Raw genomic sequence first — 23,593 nt, 5'->3', positions numbered from 1 at the left:
ATATCCATAAGAAATGAAAGCATATGTCCACAAAAACATATACATGAACATTCATATCAACATTATTCATAACCACCACAAAGTACCAAAAAAGCCATACATCCCTTACTGATGAAAGCATAAACAAATTGCGGTATACACATATGATCTAATATTATATAGCCTTAAATGGAATGAAGTTCCAATTATATGACATTCTGGAAAAGGCAAATTTATGAAGACAGTAAAAAGATCAGTGCTTGCCAGAAGCTGAGGGAAGAAGGGATAAATAGGCAGAGCATAGAGAGGATTTTTAGGGCAGTGAAAATACTCTGCTTGATACAATAATGATAGGTACATGCCATTTTCCAGTCTGAGAAACACAGACTAGAAATAATATTATTAAACAAGACAGTCAATGGGGGCATCTTTGTGTATATATTCAACCATATTGACAGAAAAAGTTGATAAATAAGTAGAAAGGAAAAACTTAACCTAGAGGATGGACCCTGGGACAAAACGACATTTCAAAAACATTACAATATTTTTATGCTCATTAAAATTATTTATTTTCAAGTTTCCAATATATTGTGATCTTGTTCAAGCCACTAATGACATTATCATTCATTTTTAATGCCCTCACTATGTGCCTAGAATATAATATACTGTCAGTAAATATTTTTGAAGGAGTAATCAGAATGGATGAAGGAAACAAGATGTTCAAAAACAGAGTGTAATGAGCAGTACCCATAATTAGGGACTATAAGCATGGGGATTTGCGATCTATTTCATTGTACCACACTCAAAGGTTACAGACTTAAAAATCTATCTATTTTGCCAGAGTAATCTTCCTAAACAATACCTCTAAATCATTTATTCCTGTTTTAGAAACTATTAAAGACATCTCCTTGTCATAAAGCTCCGCCCTTCATCTAAGCAAATAAAGCCCTCTATGACACAGACTCAATTCTTTTAAAATATTTATTTGACACTCTCTTCTTTCAACTTGTACTCCAGCCCATGCGCCATTAGTATCTTCTTTACTAATGGTCCTTATCTACCTGGCTCTCTTCCATTCCCATCTTTACACACCTAAGTCTCAAAAATTCTTCAGACTGACTACAATGGCATCCTCCTAGCTTGAAGTACTTGCTTCTTTCTTTGAAATCTCATGATACTTTTACCCACAGGTCAATTTAAAGATCTCCCAGACATAATCAACTTAATAAGAAATGACCAATTAACCATTCCATGAGTGATTGGCAGTCTTAAAAGGCCATGCTCTTTACTATAAAGGCCCTCCCCTTATATGACCAGATAAGTATCTGACATAAGGACAAGCAACATATGGGTACGTGTAAATTATAAAACTGTATCCATATATAGATATACCACAACACCTTAAAAAGGAAAAAAAGAAAAAATATTCGGAGAACAGAGGATTATAGGTGATATAATCAGTGTATCCTAATACCTCACCTATCATATATTTAAAATAGTTAAAGAGCAATAAAATAATAGAGCAATATGGAAGTACACAATGAACAAAAAATGAAGTGTCAAAATTAGGCATTATTCTCAAAATTATGGAAGAGAATCATTGCTTTTTATTTTTTACTAATTTATTCATTTAATAAATTTAGTTATCTCTGTGCTAGGTAATCTGAACAAAACAGGCCAAAGTTCTTTCCCTCACTGAGCATATTCCAGTAGATGAAGACAAATATAAACACATAAATAAATAAAATAGGGCTGCCTAGATGTCTCAGTCAGTTAGGTACCTGCCTTCAGCTCAGGTCATGATTCCAGAGTCCTGGAATGGAGTCCCAAGTTGGACTCTCTGCTCAGCAGGGAGCCTGCTTCTCCCTCTCCCTATCCCTCTCCTGCTCTCCCTGCTTGTGCACTCTCTCTCTCTGTCAAATAAATAAAAATATTTTTAAAATTTTTAAAAAATAAGTGAAATAAGCCAAATGATAAGTGTTGATGAATAGTATGAATAAAGCAGGTTAAAAGAATAAGTGCAGGGGAGGAAAGAATATGCATCACTGTCCAAACAGTCTTACGAGGATTAGACAGGAAGAATTAGAAATGACCCAAGGGTACTGGTTTCTTCTGATGACTATTATGAACCTGTAAAAAGGGCACAATCTGTCATGATGGTCACAAGGTCACAACCGTGTGGCTAAGACTGTAGAGAGAAGAGCAAGAGAGCACATCTCGTCTGGATTATGGAGATGGGATCTCCTCTTAACTTCACTGAACAATGATACAGACACTAGGGAAATAGGAATTACATATTTTAAGCCAATTTTTTTAAAAAATGAATACTATATAAAACAAAGCAATCAAAAAAGGCACATAAAAATTAACAAAATTAAGAGAATATAAAAATCAAAGTAGGGGAGTATTACTAGGAAATTTTGTATTTTAAAAGAAAGCCAGGCTGTAGGGCAGCCTTGGTGGCACAGCGGTTTGGCGCCGCCTGCAGCCTGGGGTGTGATCCTGGAGACCTGGGATCGAGTCCCACGTCGGGCTCTCTGTATGATGCCTGCTCCTCCCTCTGCCTGTGTCTCTGCCTCTCTCTCTCTCTCTCTCTGTGTCTATGAATAAATAAATAAAATCTTGAAAGGAAGAAAGAAAGAAAGCAAGCAAGCAAGCCAGGCTGTAGATATAGAGGAATTTATTTTCAATATAATGGTGGAATGCAAGGAGATAAAAGAGCAAGCCCAGAAACTGGACACCAAAGTAGGAATAAAAAAGATGGAGGAGAAGAGGACACTATATATCAATATAAATACAGAAAAGTGGAGGAAGAAACTATATCCTACCATGAGAAGTCACAGAGAAGCCCTAATCCATAGGGTATGTAGAATATTGGGAAGTAGAGAAAAAAGGGCTTTAAGAAGCAGCTATGGTCAGGATTCTAAATCCTGAAAAAACTGCTTTAACACACTATTTTCTATCATCATATAGGCAGGTGGCATCTTGGCCCCAGAAGTTAGCACCACAGTAATTGGGGCCAATATCACTACATGTGATATGTTATGAAGTAGCATTCTTACATTATTAATGATTACAAGATTCCTAATAAATTACCAAATAATGTATGGCTGTCCACTACCAACAAACTGAAATTCCACTGCAATTAAAAAGGGAGGTGGGTGGGGGGATGGGTTAAATAGATGACGGGGATTAAGGAGTGCACTTGGAACGAGCAATGGGTGTTGTATTTAAGTGCTGATTCACTAAATTCTATACCTGAAACTAGTATTATTCTGTATGTTAACTAACTGGAATTTACCAGAAAAACTCAAAAAGAAAGATCTCCTATTTTTAAAGGTTATTATTCAATGACCTATGGCTAAATTGTGGTAGGATTTACTTATCACCTGCTTCTATTAATAAGTCATATTGATCAAAGAACTAGTTCTAAAGTAGAAAAGTTGAGAAGAAAAATAAGAAAAATGTTTAAAAAATAAAAAATACAGTGAAAAATCTAGAAGTCACTGGAATTTGTTTTATGTTTTATAATTATTTTAAAATAAAGATAACTGAAGCAAACAAACATAAAGAAGAGTGTAGGGATGCTTGAGTGGCTCAGGGGTTGGGCATCTGCCTTTGTTTGGCTCAGGGCGTGATCCTGGACTCCTGGGATCAAGTCCTGCATTGGGCTCCCTGCATGGAGCCTGCTTCTCAACCTCTGTCTGTGTCTCTGCTTCTCTCTCTGTGTGTCTCTCATAAATAAAAAATAAATAATAAAATAAAATAAAATAACATAAAAGGAAAGAAAAGAAAAAGAAAAGTGTAAGGTTTGGTGAATTCTAAGATGAACATCTAGAATTTTCACAAGGTAGATACACATATATAACCCTACATAGACAGGAAAATACACTTCCAGTATCTCAGGAATGTTTCTTATGCCTCCAACCATTACTAGTCCCATCCTCTCAAAGCTCATCACTATAATCTTTCCTTGGTGGCCTGATTAAGTACTTAAGATGCCATGTGGGAGAAGCCCAGGAACTACAGCCAGCCTCCAGCACATGGTCAACAGTACATCAGAGCCCTCAATCTTAAGTCCACAAAGAAATGAACCTGAGTAAATTGAACAGTGGGTTCTCTCCCAGTCAAGATGGCAGATAAAAATCTAATTCTCCTGACACCTTAACAACAGCCTTTTAAGACTCTAAGTTAGGACCCATTTAATTGTGCCTGGACTGCCAACCCATAGAAACTATGTCATAATAAATGTGTGTTGTCCTAAGACATTAAGTCTGTTATTATTTCTTACACAGCAATAGATAACCATTGTAGACTTTCTCCCTCTTTTGCACAAATTGATCACTAGATATAGTACAATCCCAATCAAAGAATAGTTGGATTTTTTTTCTAACTGGAATTTAATTAAATAAAAGCTTAGAAAGCAAAAAAAGACCAGTAGGATTTTTAAGTTAGTTAGTTTTAAAGGTTTTTTATTTACTTATTCATGAGAGACACACAGAGAGGGGGCGGGGAGAGAGAGAGAGGGAGAGAGAGAGAGAAGCAGAGACACAGGCAGAGGGAGAAGCAGGCTCCATGCAGGACTCAATCCCGGAATTCTGGGATCATGCCCTGAGCCAAAGGCAGCCGCTCAACCACTGAGGCACCCAGGCGTCCCAAGATTTTTATTTATTTGAGAGAGAGTGAGAAAGGGAGAGAGAGAAAAACAGGCTCCCCATTGAATAGGGAGCCCCAACTCTGGGCTCAATCCCAGGACCCTGAGATCATGACCTGAGCCAAAGGCAGGAGCTTAACCAAATAAGCCACCCAGGTGCTCCAATAACAGTAGGATTTTTAATGGAAATATAAAAGCTTAAATCCTTTTGCCATTGTACTACTTCAAAATAACATCAAGTTGTCTTTTCACATACTGCATTTGAAAACTAAATTTCAGCAATGTAACTAGAGATTTCTATCAAAAATATTTTAGTTTTATTTTTTATTTTATTTATTTTTTAGTTTATTTATTTGTATTTAGTTTTAAATTTATTTAAATTCTATTTAGTTAACATATAGTATAGTACACTGTTAGTTTCATGGGTAGAATTTAATGATTCATCAGGTGCATATAATATAAGCCCCATCCCCTCACCCATCTCCTCTCCAACAACCCTCAGTTTGTTTTCCAGAGTTACGAGTCTCTTAAATTTTGAGTCTCAGAATCTACTCTCAATTTTAAAACAATACGTTTTTTGTTTATTTTCATGTATTTTATTAGAATCAGTCATTTCTTAACCATGAACAACATTTTCAAAATAGTTTTTTTGTAATGCACTACAATGAGCATAATGTTAAAGCAATGTGAAGTATGGCTTTTATGATTTGAAAATTCTAAACATTAATACCATTTTCCTTTACAAAGACTTTTATTATTTTTATTCATGATATTTAACAGATTGAACCAAAATTAGGAAAAGCGGAACAAAGTATTTGAGAAAGTGACATTTTCCAAGAATGTGCATGTATAAAGTGAAACACAAAATAGCAAAGACATTTTAAATCTACCACAAATTGCAAGAAGCATGGAAACACTTATTTTTAAATGGGAAAAAGCTGCACAGCCTTCAACATGTGTTACTGAATCTAATCCTTTAAATATAAGAGGAAAATTTTTGATAGTATTACATTATTTGTATTCTTATTCAGCTCCTAAAGAACAAAAGCCAGTTGGTCACATTTTTTATTAAGTAATTAAAAAGAAAAGCAAAGAAATGGAAACTTAACCATATTAAAAGCTAAATTTGTGATTAGCCTAGTTAATAATAACATTTTTCTTCTGTAAAGTGCTGAATAAACACTGGGTAATTAAACCTTCCAACACTCCCATAAGTTGAGAAAGTGGTATTAATAATGCTTTTACATGGGGAGGTAATCATACAGGAAGAATACTATCTCCACATAAAAATAGGAGGTAAAGTTAGATTAGGGTTAGAATCAGATTTTCTTCAATAGGAATCCTGATTTCACATACATTAGGAGGCAAAGGCATAATAAGTTTAAAATAAGTTTCTATTATTTGCACTTAAATACAAAGACAAGTTAGAAATATTCTACCTTCAAGGAGATTTTTAAATAATCCGCTGTCTTTAAAAAGGACAGAGAAAAAAGTTAGAATACAGGAAATACATGAAAAATAAATATAAGAGCAATTCAAATTATGGAAGAGATATTACAGGGAACAAGTGAAGTCTGCAGTTTATTTCATATATTCATATATTTTTTATATAATTTATATACATATGATAATTTATTGTCCACTAAAAACTATTCACAAATATAGCACTTAACATTTTACTAAGAAAAAAAATTTTTTTAATTTTAGTGTGTAGGGGAGGTCAACAAACTATGTCCCAAATCCAATTCCTACTGCTAGTTTCACTGGAACACAGCTACACCCATTTATTTATTTACTTATTTATTTATTTTAATTTTCTAAGGCTGAGTTCAGTAGTTGTCAGAGACCACATAATCCTAATCCACTAAGCTAAAAACATTTTGTATATGGTAAAAAAAACAAAACAAAACAAAAAACTTTACTGACACCTGATCTATTAGTTTTATATTCTAATGTAATTAAGCTGCTTTACACAGTATTTCGCAAGGGTCTTATATTATTTGTTTCAATCATTCTGGGGGAACTTGAGGTGAGCCTGAGTTCCTGAAATATAGGAACTGTACAATGATATATTCACCATTCTGATATTTGACATTTCCTCACTGTATTACTTTGCTTCTCTTATTTGGGAACTATGTAAATGTTCTCATTTTCTATTTTGCAAAGTTCCCATTTTATTTAGTTTTCTATCTATTCTCCCTTCTGTACCTTCGAATTTCTCCATCAATCCTGTGATAAATTTGTAGGGTTTTTTCCCCTCTATTTCTTCCCCTTCTATTATTTTACCCTGTCTTTCCTGAGTTCTTGTATTCCTGGTTTGAGTCTGGGTGGCTCATCGGTTTAGCGCCACCTTCAGCCCAGGACCTGATCCTGGAGACCCGGGATTGAGTCCCACGTCAGGCTCCCCGTATGGAGCCTGCTTCTCCCTATGCCAGTGTCTCTCTGCCTCTCTCTCTCTCTCTCTCTCTCTCTGTCTCTCATGAATAAATAAAATCTTTAAAAATATATAAAAAATAACTGTAGGGATCCCTGGGTGGCGCAGCGGTTTGGCACCTGCCTTTGGCCCAGGCGCAATCCTGGAGACCTGGGATCGAATCCCACATCCGGCTCCCGGTGCATGGAGCCTGCTTCTCCCTCTGCCTGTGTCTCTGCCTCCCTCTCTCTCTCTCTCTCTCTGTGTGACTATCATAAATAAATAAAAATTAAAAAAAATAATTGTAAAATATACACTTATCAACTGCACCATAGCAACATTATTCTACTGATTGTTTTTCACTTATCAATGACTTTTAACTGACTTAAGTTCTCCATTCATCCAATTCACATAAGTTTTTAAAGATAAAGTTGTTCATAGTATTGTTCATTATCCTATAATGACCACAAGATCTGTAGTAATGCCCCTTCATACATTCTTGATATTGGCAATTTGTGTGTTCTGTTTGTCCTATCTGTCTCACTAAAGTGTTATCAATTAATGCTTTCAAAGAACTAGATTTTGGCTTAATTGATTTTCTCTGTTGTTTGTCCACTTTCTTTCCCTGGTTTCCATTTATTATTTTTATTATTTTCCTCCTTTTAACTTACTTCAGATAAATTTGCTCTTCTTTTTTAGATTCTTAAGGTGAAAGGTTTTAGACCTTTCTTCTTTCCAAATGTGAGCATTTAGTGCTATAAATATCCACCTAACCATGCTTTAGTTACATCCTAAATTTTTGACATCCTATGTTCCTTTAATCACTCAGTTCAAAATTGGTTTTACTTTTTCATGATTATGCTTGATCTGCAGTTCAATTTCTAAACATTGTGCAAATTTTCCGAAGAAATGTTTTTTGTTGATTTCTAATTTAATTGCAGCTTTTAGCCCTTTTTGATCATTGAAGCACTTTTTTATTAATATTTTTCTTTTATGCAAAGGAGGAACCATTAACTCTCCATAGCTGTACATATAATAACCCTTTTCTCCTAACGAGGAGTCAGTGAGTGCTCCTATGTTTTTCATTTTTTGTCAAAGAAAGAAGTAAATACTTTAGAACTGTTAAATATATAAATAAAGTGAATAAAGTTTAGAGTTCTGCATGGTAAAAAACAAAAAAAAAAGACAACTGTGTTCTAAAACACAGCCTTGCTTTATAATCCAGCATATAATCAGTCTTGGTAAATGTTCTATGTGCACTTAAAGGTGTGGATATAGTATTCTATAATATTAGTTCAGTCATACTGATACTACAGTTTATGTCTTCCACATCCTTACTGATTTCCTATTTGTTACATCAGTTACCAATAGAGGAGTGTTAATCTCTAATTTTAATAGTTGATTTCTCTATTTCCCTTTCAGCTGTATTATTGCTTCATATATTTTGAAAATTTTTGTACTTTGAAACACATATTTGAATGGTAACTTTCTAAAATATTAACATATTCAAGAAAGAACATAGGTTTGCTAGTCATCTCCCCTGAATAAATAAATTATAGTGATCAGATACATTACAGAGATGTAATAAGATATTCCTTTGTAATATAGGCATAGGTAAGTTTAGAGGTAGAGGCAAAAGAATCTAAGACAATTCCAAACAGATTGGATTAAAGTTCTAGTGAAGTAAATAGGTGATGGAAATTAAAGAGTGCACTTGTGATGAGCACCAGATGCTGTATGGAAATGTTAAATTATTATATTGCACACCAAAACGAGTATTACACTGTATGTTAACTAACCTAAATTTAAATAAAATAGGTGTGGTAACCCACTAAATATGAAAGGACTTAAAGTTATGAATGTTTAGAATAGCTAGTTAGCCATCTTTGCTACATCCATTTATTACATACATCTACTAATAAAGAGTTTTACCATCTAAATCTAAACACTTCGGTTTTCCTCACATCTGCTAAAAAAAGGTAAGATTTTGACTAAATAAAAGGAAAACAAGGTTACTGCAATCATTTGAAAATAGAGCAAAATCCTCCAAGTCTCCAAAAAATTATCAAGTCTCAAACACAAAGTATAAGTTTGTAAACCTGTAAAAAATCTTCCCTAAATTTAAAATCTAGGGATCTGCCCCTCAACACATAACTCAACAATATCAGTAAGAATTAGAACATTTTAAAACTTCTCAACCGGTTTAGACTAATTAGGTACAAGTGAAACATTTTTTTCAAGTGAAACATATTTTAATTACTTTCCTATATAACCTAACCTAACATGAAATAGTATTTAACTATGTAAAGATTATAACTAAAACCCTAACACATAGGAAACGTTTTTTGTTGTTGTTGTTGTTGTTGTTTTTTAAGATTTTATTTATTTGAGAGACAACAAGTGAAAGGGAGAGAAAGAGAGAATCTGAAGCCAACTCTGTACTGAGCACAGAGCCCAATGTGGGGCTTGACCCCACAACTGCAAGATCATGACCGGAAGAGTCATGACACTTAACCGACTGAGCTACCCAGGTGCCCTGGAAACATTTTATTTCAAAGCTATTACCATTATAGAAACTCTAAAAATGATATATAATTATTTACAATATACATGTGAGATATTTATAAATAACATTAATGCCACATTTCCAAGGACAACAGGAACAGAATTTAAAACATACAATTAGTTATTCTAACAAACAAGGAAAGTAACTGTCTACTAATTCTCCCAGAATATTTTCCATGGTTTTTTTTAATCATTTGGAGATATTTAAAAATTCTTTTTTTTTTTCAAAGATTGTATTTATTCATTCATGACAGACATAGAGAGAGAGAGAGAGAGAGAGGGAGAAGCAGACTCCATGCAGGGAGCCCCATGCGGGACTTGATCCCAGGATTCCAGGATCGCACCCGGGGCCAAAGGCAGGTGCCAAACCGCTGAGCCACCTAGGGATCCCCAATATTTAAAAATTCTTAATGAAGGAATACAAACAAAGGCACTAAACAAAGTTAATGTTATCTGTATATTTCACAGACATATCAGCCCTTTCATGCAAAAGAACTGTAAGTTTCACAGAGACTATATCTTGCTTATTGTTGTATTTTGAACACAGTACTATTTATTAAAAGAATCAATTAGGAATTAAGAAAACTAATCAATGTTAACTACTTATTATCAATTAACTATTCTATATGATACTATAATGGCATATTTCATTATACATTTGTCCAAGCTCACAGAATGTATAACACCAGAAGTAAAACCTAAATGTAAAAGCTATGGACTTTAGGGTTGAGAATGCGGAGCAGACAGAGTCGATTCAACAGGGTTCCGGTGGACTATGGAGCAAGTAAATGAGCTGAAAGAGAAGGGCAATAGGGCTCTGAGTGCGGGCAACATCGATGACACACTGCAGTGCTACTCTGAGGCCATTAAGTTAGATCCCCAGAACCATGTGCTCTATAGCAATTGCTCCGCAGCGTACGCCAAGAAAGAGAACTACCAGAAGGCTTATGAGGATAGCTGCAAAACTGTGGACTTAAAGCTCGACTGGGGCAAGGGCTATTCGAGGAAGGCTACAGCCCTTGAGTTCTTAAACCGATTTCAAGAAGCCAAGTGAACCTACGAAGACGGTTTAAAACAAGCAAATAATCAATCCTCAGCTCAAAGAGGGCTTACAGAATATGGAGGCTCAGTTGGCAGAACAGAAATTCATGAACCCTTTCAACATGCCCAATCTGTGCCAGAATTGGAGAGTAATCCCAGGACAAGGACACTGCTCACTGATCCTACCTACCAGGAGCTGATAGAGCAACTACGAAACAAGCCATCTGACTTGGGCACGAAACTGCAAGATCCCTGGATCCTGACTACTCTGAGCGTCCTGCCGGGTGTGGATCTGGGTAGTATGGATGAGGAGGAAGTTGGAACACCTCCCCCAACTCCTCCTCCCAAGAAGGACACCAAGCCAGAGCCAATGGAAGAATATCTTCTAGAGAATAAGAAGCAGGTGCTGAAAGAGAAAGAGCTGGGGAACGAAGCCTACAAGAAGAAAGACTTTGACACAGCCTTGAAGCACTATGACAGAGCCAAGGACCTGAACCCCACCAACATGACTTACATGACCAATCAAGCAGCCATGTACTTCGAGAAGGGCGACTACAGTAAATGCTGGGAGCTTTGTGAGAAGGCCATCGAAGTGGGGCGAGAAAACCGAGAAGACTATTGACAGACTGCCAAAGCTTATGCTCAAATTGGCAACTCCTACTTCAAGGAAGAAAAGTACAAGGATGCCATCCATTTCTATAACAAGTCTTTGGCAGAGCACCGGACCCCAGATGTGCTCAAGAAATGCCAACAGGCAGAGAAAATTCTGAAGGAGCAAGAGCGGCTGGCTTACATAAACCCAGATCTGGCCTTGGAGGAGAAGAACAAAGGCAATGAATGTTTTCAGAAAGGGGACTATCCCCAGGCCATGAAGCATTATACAGAAGCCATCAAACGGAATCCAAAAGATGCCAAATTGTACAGCAATCGAGCTGCCTGCTATACCAAACTCCTGGAGTTTCAGCTGGCGCTCAAGGACTATGAGGAATGTATCCAGCTAGAGCCGGCCTTCTTCAAGGGGTACACCCGGAAAGCAGCTGCCCTGGAGGCAATGAAGGACTACACGAAAGCCATGGATGTCTACCAGAAGGCGTCAGATCTGGACTCCAACTGTAAGGAAGTGGCAGACGGTTACCAGCACTGTACAATGGCCCAGTACAACTGCCAAGATAGCCCCGAAGACATGAAGCGACAGGCCATGGCTGACCCTGAGGTGCAGCAGATAATGAGTGACCCGGCAATGCGGCTTATCCTGGAGAAGATGCAGAAGGACCCTCAGGCACTCAGCGAACACTTAAAGAATCCTGTAATAACACAGAAGATCCAGAAGCTGATGGATGTGGGTCTGATTGCAATTCGGTGATGACTTGCTCATCGTCTCCTTCCCTTCGCCCTCATGTGGAAAGAGGAGCTGGGACCGTTGCAAGCTGCACAGAGCAGAGGGGAGAGCAGGGGAAAGTGAACAACTTCTCTCTATATATTTATATAGACCTATGTGGAAGACACAGAGACTTGTACTCATGTTACTCGCACCACCACTGCCTCTGGGCCTTCCCAGCACATGCATGGTCTCTTCTGCCACCCCCCAGGTTCCCTGTTCCCTTCCCCAACTTCAGCCACTGTCTCAGCTGCTCTCCCATAGTTGGTTATTTTTTTATTTGGGGCAGTGGGCATGTATGGGGAGGGGGTGCTGTTCTTCCCTGACCTCAGGTCCCAATTGTCCTCATGTTAACTCCACATGTCCTTCTCCAATAAAACAAGCCAGTTGGGTGTGGTTATAAAAAATAAAAATAAAAATAAAAATAAAAATAAAAATAAAAATAAAAATAAAATAATAAAAATAATAAAAACTATGGACTTTAGGTAATTATGATGTGTCAGTGTTGGTTCATCAAGTGAAACAAATGTACCACTCCAGTGGGGTGTTGATAATGGGGAAGTTATGCATATACGGGAAGGGTGTATATGAGAAATCTCTATACCTACCCTCAACTAAAATTTGCTGTGAACCTAAAACTGTTCTAAAAATAAAGTCTATTTTTTTTAAAAATTAAAGACTAAATAAATCAAGAGAGATACCTGGCAAAATTCCATTTCTAAAATAAAGATATGAAAATGTTTGACATTCTACCTTTTGTGAATCTTACTTTTCTAACAGTGAGTACCATGTCTGTGGCAGCTTTATAATTCTGATTACTGTGCATTTGATAAATACCAGCTATTGTTATAAAGACATTACATGTATTATTTAACTTTAACCATTATGATGATCAAGTGATGTAGGTAAAATTTTATAGAGGAAAGTTTTCTTTAAGCATTTATTTCATTCTTCAAAAACAATTTTTAGTATATTGAGCAATAAAAATAACATGGGAAATGTTGCTATCAACAGCAAAGATTTCAAATATAAAGTATTTAACATTATGGGGTGCTGATATTCATTTACTGGTTGATTAGAAAAGTGACTTATAGACAAAGAAGAGAACAAAGATAACAAAGATTGAAAGCTGCAATCTTGCTTTCATCAGTATGCTTCCAAAAACCCAAAAAGAAAACAAATTTAACCCTCCGGTATTCACATAGTAAATATTATAATTTATCATAATTATATGGTAACTTATACACTATTCTTGAAATTAATAGCTCAGGATATTAAAATCTCACTTTGTAATTACTTATGTAAAAATGATTTTTATTGATAATAGCAGAAATATTAACAAATTGTTTACTATTTTATAAATTTGGAAGGTATATTAATTTATGAGTCTATTAGAAACTTTAATTGTAACTCCCTATTTCTTTCCTTCCCATAGACATTTTCCTCTAAATTAAAGGAAACCATTGATGAAAGGACACAGAAGCAAAAAAAAAAAAAAAAAACAAAAGTTAAAAATTAAATTTTTATTTAACAATTAAGAAATACATCATAAATGAGTTCCCTGAAAAACATATACAGTTAATTCTGAGTCATAATATTATAATGAAACTTTGAGTAGTAACTAAAGACTGTATCAAGGAAAATGTCTTGTTTAGGATAGAGGCAATAATGCTCCAACAAAACAAAGCAAAATCTTGCTTGAATTTATCTCCCTAATAAGCAAGTTAAATTACAACTGCTTATCTGTTATGATAAACAAAGTATATACAGAATCATGTGGCATATCAACAGATATGTATAACCACAGCTTAACTGAGAAACATGGGATACTTGAAATAAGAGCAGTAAAGTCTGGCTCAATTCACAAAAAGATGTTAATTACACTAGCTTCTGCCAACCCAGCACAGAGGCCAAATACACTACACTGTGTAAAAGCATATCTGCTTTTATTATGCTTTGGTTACCCTAAGACTTTATCAATGTGCATGGAATCAATACAAACCAACATATTAAACATGTCCAGGAAGCCAACAAATCACATAATTTGAGACATCTTGAGAAATGTAGGAAAACTAAAGTTAATAGATTATATGAAATCTACTTCTCAAAAATCAAAGAATATGAAAATGTACTGACATGTTTTAGAAAAGAATATGTGTAAAATCTATTACTTCCGTGTTTTCCCTTCTCAATACTTAAAATGATAACAAAAATCTGAGCATTTTTATTTTTTAGAGGAAAACTAAATATGTTCTAAATCTAATCTAATTTGACTTACCAAAGTTCAAGAAAATCATTATTTGTACACCACAGAATGTGTTTGTTGTTTTTTTTTTTTTTCCACAGAATGTGTTTGAAAGTTGGACGGAATATTTATACTCAGTTTTACTAAATGTTTTTATATTCCATAGTATGTAATAAAGCCACATCGTTGTCATTTCTTTTTCCTGAGGTATCAGATTTAGGTAAAAAGCAGATGAGACTTTAAATATGTCTCATAATAATATGCAGAGTTACTTTATAATTAAGTATAAATTAAATTGCAACAACACTAAATGCCTAAAGATACAGACATGGTTAAAACATAAATGGTCTTCCAGTTTTCATAGTTTTATTATGTAAAAGATTAAAAGTAAAAGATTACTTTTATAGTATAGTTAGAAGAAAAATGTTTTTCTTACTTGACTGTCTTTACAAAGATAGGTGGAATGGGGAGAATCAAGAGGAATCAAACAACAAAGCAAAAGTTGTGAAATATAACATTATATCCAATGTGGTTAATCATACTTTCAAAACAATATAATAAAGTGAAAATGTATAATTGCCTTCCACTAATTAAAAAGTCTTTACAAACATGTACTGAGCAAAGTAAAAATAAATTATTTGCAACGTACTTTTGAAACTCGTAATCCAAAAAACTAACCCTCATTCACAATTCACAAATAAAACTATATTAATGGTAACAGATGCAGTGCAAAGCTATACAATATGCAAAATACTAAGGCTATACTGGAGCAACTGTAACCACAGCTTACCCACAGCAAGAGGTGAATCTGCGACACAGCCTTATAAGAAATTTTAGATTATGAGGAATAAAAATTATCTTTATTGCCCAGGATCAAGAAAACTAGTAGCATACCACCTTTATAAATTAAAGCTATTTCTATACAATATCTAACTAAAAGATGGCCAAAATAAATTTCTACTCAAGTAAAACCCTGAATTTATTTGCATTATAAAATAACAGTGCAATTAGTGTTTTTCAAGAATTATCTACAAGGTATTTTAGATTAGTAAAGGGCTGGAGCTGGAGATACAAGTTAGCACAGATGTTCATAATTGAAATCTGGATTGTCTCAGAACATATAAAATGCAAGGTCAGTGTATTTATCCTATATATAGTATAGAAACACTGATTTTAAAAGCAAAGGATGAAAAGCAGGTGGTTTTCACAAAACTTACTCTTTTCACTTCAAAAATATGTACAAGAAGCCAGAAATTGTATGACAGATAAATGGAATGATGTAAAGGTTCAGAAAAAAATAAAAAGAAATGTCTCAAAGGTTCTAGTCCCAGTCAGATGGAAAGTTAAAAAGGGAAACTGGAAATTCCCATTTGACTTCCAGGATTAAGCAATTTAATAGTTATCAGTTCGATGGTACGAAAGTGGTTAGAATTCATTTTGAAAAGCATAGTTCAAGATCCAAATTCTCCTAAGAAACGGGCAGAATGTTTTTTCTCACTTATCAAAAGTAACTTCTAAAAAATAATAACTTCTTTACATTTGAACCTAGATTTTAAAATAAAGGAGAAACTTAAAAAAAAAAAAAAAAGCCTACCTCGGGCAAGCCTCAGTTCACTGGATCTATGTCACATTGATTTATAACAGTTATTTCTTAGAGGGAAAAAAAGCACACACAGATGCAAACAATTACTCTATTTTTGTAGGCAACAAGTGAGGTGGGTGGTAACTGAGAAATTTTTTTAAAATCCTGTCACAATATTCTGCTTTTTCTTAAGAAACCCTCCTCACACAACAAACGTTTGCCACATCAGAGAATTTCCAGGGCCTGAAGCACCACTTTGATTCCAGACCGCTGCAGGCATTAGCAGGAGGTAATTAGGGTAAAAAGTTCAGCCACAGTTCCATGTCTAGAGTCCTGCCAGAAATAAATTTCCTCTCTATTCACTGGTTTCTACTGTACCCTCCCTAAGAATCATATTGAAAACATATTTATCTTTGTAGAGTTTGTTCCTCTTCTAATTAACATTACAGCGTTTAGTGTTTAATAATTTAAAGCGGCCCCAAACGCAGCAGTCCAGTCTGTAAGAGTGGAGGGGCGCATTACCATCTTTCCTATAGCACTGCTTCGTTTGACAAGTGACTAGCAGAAGTATGCACTACAGCTTTTTTGATCAAGCTCTCCGGTCGTCAGAAACTTCACTTCTATTTCCTTGTTTGAGAAAGGTGCATGGACAAATTGACAAGCAGATGCATTCAGAATGTGCTCTTGAAATGTTTCAACAAAATGAAAAAGATTCTAAGAAAACAAGGTTTAAGACAAAATAGGAAATGTGATTTTACAACACACAAATTCATTATATTTCATTGTTTCCACAGGGACAAACAGTAACTGTTAACCTTTGAGTAAGTGATAGAATTTAAATACACCAATATTTATACCACTTACAGCACTTCCAGGTTTCAGAAGTATTAATAATAACTCCAAAGGGGCACTCAAAAGTCCTGGCTCTCGTGGGGCATCTCTATCTGCACCCCTCTCCACAAGCACAAGCACCCACACCCAAGCAGGAGGCACTAATGAGTAAGCCAGTTATCTCACACTAACTGCCTGGGCCTTTTTTAGTGTGTCTGGGAAACAAAATGTTAATAAAGTCACTTGAATGCCAAGAAAAGCCACTTGTTATAACAATTGTGTCTAACAAAGGATAAAATCAGTTAACATTAAAATATAATACACTGAAAAGACTTTAAAACAACAAAAACAACTAAATCTTGCCTCTGGGATGTTATACCGATTGTGACAACCACTTTAATGAGGCCAGAAAGCTTATTTTTAAATAAGAATAATCTATTTATAAAACAATATTTCAGGTCGTCTGTAATTTTTTTCAAGTTTTTCAGCAAAGTATTAATCCAAAAGGAGTTTTTTTCCCCCACGTTTTTAAATCCCCTTCAAAGTATCCTGAGTTACGACTAACAGCTTTACACTTATAAATAAGAAAACTGTGGCATTCTGTACACTCTTGCACAGAATATGAAACCCAGGATTTTAAAGCCTAACTTTTGATTTAGCAATCCAACTCCTAGGTACATATGCCAAACAGAAATGTACAGCAAATAATGTATATACGGTAGACACAAATGTTCACCTCTATTCACTATAGGCCAAGCATCAAATTACCTAAATGTCCATCAAGAACACATAACACTGCCCTGTCCAACATTATCTAACCACATGATCCAGTATTTTTTACATATCTCTTATCACTATACTTTACACTTTACTTATTTTCTTTCTATGCTACAATGCCAGCTCAATTGGTGTGTAGATTTTTGTCTCCTTAGAAGCAAGTTTCTCAACCTTGGCCCTATTTATTGACAAAGGCTGAATAATTCCTTATTGTCAGGGGCTGATCTCTACATAATAGGATGTTTAGCAGCATCCTTACTCTACCCCCTATATACAACTAGCTCCTCCCCACCTCAAGGTGTAATAATCAAAAATGTCCCCAGGCACTGCCATGTGTCCAGGAATCAAAATCACCATCTCTTTCTCCCCTCAGTTCAAAACTATTGCCCTGGATTACTATTGATTTCCCAGATATTGCAAGAGTAACTGAAACAATATTAAAAGAATATAGAGGTACCTGGATGGCTCAGGCAAGTCTGACTCTTGGTTTTGGCTCAGGTCATGATCTCATGGGTTGTGAGATGGAGACCCTCGTTGGGCTCCATGCACAACAGGAAGTCTGCTGGGGGATTCTCTCCCTCTCCCTCTGTCCCTTACCACCCTCATGCTCTCTCTCTAAAATAAATAAATCTTTAAAAAAAAAGAATATAATGTTCCCTTTTAGAATAAAAGGGGAAAAAACATTAAAATGAAGCATTTCTTTGAAAATAGCAGCATAAGTAATCTATAGCAAACATTTTTATGGTAAGCATTTTTAAATCATACACACACAAGATACAATTTACCCAGAAGCAAATAAAGATGCCTCACATCTCACTGAAGTGTATAGTGATTTATTGTCGATCACATCAACATAGCTCTTGATTAAAACACATTTAAGTCTTAGTTAATACAAATTATCTTTCTCAAATCCCAACACTTGGATTCAAGAAAATCATCAAGAAACACAACCAGTGACATTTAAAGGGATTTTATTTTAGCTAAATACCATATAGCTACATCAACAAAATTTTTTCTCCAAAATTATGGAATAATACTTGATTTGGAAACTGTCGTGGTTCTTCATAATGAATTACTCAATTTTCATCATCAATTTAGTCTTTAGGACAAGCACAACAGAACAGTGATCTCTTGATAGGGCTTATTCACTGTGCACATGCCCTGTTCCACCAGAAAGAGACTAAGCATGCCCTAATGGAATTCCACAAAGTCAGAATCTATGCAGATGTTCTTTCTCTTTTGGTTTTCCTTTAATTTGCAAATCTTGTAATCTAAGCCTGAAGCTGACCGAACCAACATTTAAACCAGTATAGCAATATCAGCCAAAAACTCAATCTGTTTTCTATTTATATGTCAAGACTGCATCCTTTGGTGGCTGAAAAAATTTTGTTTTGAAATGATTACACAGAGAAACTGCAAGGCCTTTAGTAGTTTTATGAACTTGTCCTAGATGGAAAGCTTTTCTTTTAAAAGGCCTTTGGTTTCAAATGTAGAGCAGAAGAAAAAACAACTTTGAATTAAAAACTCCTACCTTTATGTTTTTAGCTATATACTAAAGTCATCCGAAACTACATGACAGCAAAGTATCTCCCCCAAAAAGACCCCAATGATACTCAGAGACTTATTACATTAAAATGTACTTCTTCAACTCCCTTCCTACTGGGAGGGGCAGCAAAGATGCATTATAAAAGGGCATAAGAAAATTACTGTGGGTGATGGATATGCTCATTACTTTGGAGTACTGGTTTCATGGGTGCATACATATGTCAAAATTTATCATACAATACACTTTAAATATGTGATTTGTTGTATTTCAGTTTTACCTTATAAAGACATAAAGATATAAACATAGCATGAGTTTCTTTGGGGAATATAAACAAATGACCATTTTCCAATGAAAGTAAGTGGCTCCTGTTCATCAGAGATATACAGTACTGGACTGACATGAGACTGACAAACCTGTAGCACAAGAACTGGATAAACTGGGCAGAGTCTCATTTCTCCAGTAGTCACACAAGCAAAGCTTCCCCAAAACACTACATATATACATCCATGCATTCATACATACATACATCTGTTCTTCGTATATATGTATATATGAAAAGAAATTCCTGGTAGAGTATTCCTTGGCTATCCTTCATATCTTTCTGAACCAAAGGTACACCTAATATGAACCTGCCACTATACTAAATTCTTGAAAACATGATCTCATTTAATCCTCACAGGAACCAAGCACAGTAGTTGCATATCAGCACCACTTAACAAATAAGAAATTGAGCCTGAGAATTGTGAATAATTTACTAGTTTATGCAGCTAAATTCAAATCTGTATGACTCCAAAACCTTTGTTGTTTTCAATATTCTACACTTCTTAACATGAATTCTTAGAGTATCAGTGAATATAACAGCACCAACCTTAGCATAAATGCTTACGGAAAGAAAAAGAAAACCAGATCCATTAAACATAAATATCACAATAGGTAGAGTTCTTGTTAGATTCACATTAAAAATGCTGCCACTGAAGGCTCAATGTCATCCAGAATATCATAGTCAAGGTTTGCCTGAAGGCTTCTTTCTTCAACTACACATTATAGACTACTATCCTCTGGCAATCTTTCCTTACACTACATTTCCAGGAACTCTGTAAATATTCCCGGCTAACAGCTCAGGAGAGATGAATCTATAGATCTGTACATGTAACAAGAAACTGTAATAATGGTTTTCCACAAAGAGGTCATCAGAAATCCAAATGTATACCTGTAGCCCAAAATAAGGTGAGAGCAATACAATTCAATAAAAAGATAAAATGAGCTACATATGTAACATTAAATTTTCTAGTAGCTACATTAAACAAAAGTATAAATAAACAGGTGAAATTAATTTTAATATATTTTAACATAATATATCCACAATATTAGCATTTCAATTGGCACCAACCATGTTTAAATTGCTCAGAGCCAAATCTGCTTGAATAGCACAAGAGAATTTCTAGTGAGCAAATACTTAAGTATACAGATCCTAAAGTAAAGTAGTAACACATAAAACACATCTAAGAAAAGAGAACATTCTTTCAACCACTTGTAATGATGGGATTTCAATATTCACTTTCTGAATAAAGGCTCAAAACCTGGTAAGGGTTCGTGCTCCAAGGACTTTTATTAAGATCAAGGAGACCCACATGACAAGAATTAAACACAGCTCTTGGAAAATCTACCTCTCTGCAGCACTGCTACATGAAACATACACTGTAGTAAAATGGCAGGTGAGATGGTCCCATTTTGATAAAATTTGTGGCTAATTTTTGTTCTCAAGTTTAGAATCAGATAGTATAGGAAACAAACTTTTCACAAATCCTTTCTTCTTTGCCTTACCATCATTCTCTGACACAAAATCTTACAAAGCTAAACATGAGATCCTTACATTTGGTGAAAGCACATGATGGCCTATCTTTTTATTTATGACCAATATTTTAAAATATGTATTTTTAAAGAGATTTTATTTATTTATTCGTGAGAGACACACAGAGAGAGGCAGAGACATGGGCAGAGGGAGAAGCAGGCTCTCTGCAGGGAGCCTAATGTGGGCCTCGATCCCAGGACCCCAGGATCATGACCTGAGCCAACCACTGAGCCACCCAGCAGTCCCTAAAATATGTATATTAGTGGAATATGTACACAATGAGATAATGTGCATGAGATAGCACTAATAATCATTGTTAAATGAAAACAGAGCATAAAATATTAACAAAAGGCAAAACGACCAAGGTACAGATAAGAACAATACAACTCAAATATTTTTACAAATGTATTTGCATGTGTATATATGGCCATCTAACTCTCAAATCTCCAAATACCTTTAAAAAATAATATATAAAAAAATAATAATATATATCAAGGATGCCTGCCTGGGTGGCTCAGTGGTTGAGCAGAATCTGCCTTCAGCTCAGGGCGTGACCCTGGGGTTCCAGGATGGAGTCCCGCCATCAGGCTCCCCACAGGGAGCCTGCTTCTCCCTCTGCCTGTGTCTCTGCCTCTCTGTGTCTCTCATGAATAAATAAATCTTTAAAACATATATAGATACACATATCTACATATATCTCAACAAGCAAAGCAAATGAAATTGCCCCTAAATTGCACTATAGCATAATTAAGAAGAGAAAAACCAACAAATTTAAATAACATTTACATAGGGGAATCAGAAATATTCTAAATTGGCAGAGCCTTCTGAACTGGCTAGAACTGAGCACGGATTACTTGAAAAACAAGTAGAGAGAGCAATGGCCCTATAAGTGGCAGAGCATAGATAAAATCACCTAGGATTTACTCCCAGATACAATGAGTCTCATTTAAGTGGGGAATTGCTAAAAACAGGTCTCAGATCAGTGGGATCAAAGTGTTGACAACTAATAAATCAAAAAAAGAGGGCTGAGAACAAGTGCAGGACCAGAGATGCCAGCCAGAAGGAAAGCATCAGAGAGGAATCACAACAGATATGGTATGTGTCCTCAGGAACTTAATGGGAAAGGAAAGATGGAAGAAAGCAGCTGAAGGTAAAGGTCTTGTCAGAAAACCAGGAGGACTGAAGCCATAGCCTCAAGGTACCATTTATTAAAGAATCCCTATAGTACACCTTATCTACAGAAAAAGACACACTCCCACTAGGAAATCAGATAAAGCACCTGACCCCTCCAATCACAACCCTTAATCTCTATAAAACTGATTGTTAGGGGTGCCTGGGTGGCTCAGTGGTTGAGCATCTGCCTTCGGCTAGGTGTGGTCCCCAAGTATCAGGATCGAATCCCACAAAGGGCTCCCCTCAAGGAGCCTGCTTCTCCCTCTGCCTATGTCTCTGCCTGTCTTTCTGTGTCTCTCTTAAATAAATAAATATTTAAAAAATTTTTAAAACACTGATTGTTTAAAGCTGCCCCAGAAAAAAACATATTGAGTTTATCATGAATAAAAAAAGGAATAATAACATTCACACTAAACTACTAAAAGAAAAAAACAGGATTATATAATAATGAAAATATCCCCCCCAAATCCCACAAAATAGAAAACTATGAGTACAAGATAACTACCCAAGCCTGCATGCCTCACTTAGTGACTTTAATTTGTTCCTGAAAACTCTACAACTAAATGAAAAGGGATTAAATGGAAAATAAATCCCATTACTTTTAATGGGAAAAGCTATTATGAGTTTTCTTCCAATACATATTTTCACAGAGACAGGAAAAGATATTAATCAAATACTAAAAATGGGTTTACCTGATAAACATTACTCTGAAAGTAAATAGAGATTATACTTTAATTATGAAATAATGAAAGGTTATCATACTAGTCAAAATAGAAAGACTTATATATAAGTAGGTTGTTGACAAAGAAGGGTATCAGAAAGTCATTTCTTTGAAAGTGAATAATCTCCTTTCAGGTGATCTACTTTCAGGTGGACATTCAATATCAAAATCAGTTATGTTTGGTGAGAATTATCTTTTTCCTCATATAATGATACTAAAAATTTTTTTAAAGCTTGACATAGCCATAAAAGAGGAATCTGTGTTAAGAAAAAAAAAAAAAAAACACACACCACCCAAAGTGGAAGCTTGACTGACTGACTTCCCACAGTTTGTCTCCATTTAATATATCACATACATTTTGTTTCTCAAGTATCAGGACTACTTCTCACGGCATGATGTAATATCTTAGAATATATAGCCAAGTCAATCATTAGCTAACTCTCAAGAAAATACCCCTTTTAGGGGGCACCTGGGTGGCTCAGTGGTTGAGCATCTGCCTTTGGCTCAGGAAGTGATCCCAGGGTCCTGGGATCAAGTCCCACATCAGACTCTCCAGGGAGAGCCGGCTTCTTCCTCTGTCTATGTCTCTGCCTCTCTCTGTGTGTCTCTCATGAATAAATAAATAAATAAAATCTTTTTAAAAATACCCTTTTAAAAATTCTATTTCCATTTTTAATCCTTTTTGCAAGAAAAGCCATCTTTTGCTTAATGATTTAAGCTTTTCCTGTGCTTCTCTTTTATCTACACCATTCTCCTCACCAATTTTTCAACCTTTTTAGATTCACAAATCCCTTGCTCTCAAATCACACATTAAAATAAAATTACAGCACAGAAAA

At 35.3% G+C, this 23,593-nt stretch overlaps 1 protein-coding gene and 1 pseudogene across 13 annotated transcripts in view; one reads left to right on the top strand and one right to left on the bottom strand.

Annotated features, from left to right (window-relative positions):
- BCAS3 (BCAS3 microtubule associated cell migration factor) overlaps nt 1–23,593 on the bottom strand; it is a 592,168-nt gene that overhangs the window by 467,872 nt on the left and 100,703 nt on the right. The gene's annotated exons all lie outside the window — the stretch shown is intronic.
- Nucleotides 10,387–12,030, top strand: LOC140606362 (stress-induced-phosphoprotein 1 pseudogene; annotated as a pseudogene).

Source organism: Canis lupus, chromosome 16 (assembly GCF_048164855.1).
Source record: "Canis lupus baileyi chromosome 16, mCanLup2.hap1, whole genome shotgun sequence".
NCBI classification, from domain to species: Eukaryota; Metazoa; Chordata; class Mammalia; order Carnivora; family Canidae; genus Canis; species Canis lupus.
This window is presented reverse-complemented; position numbering and strand designations above follow the sequence as displayed.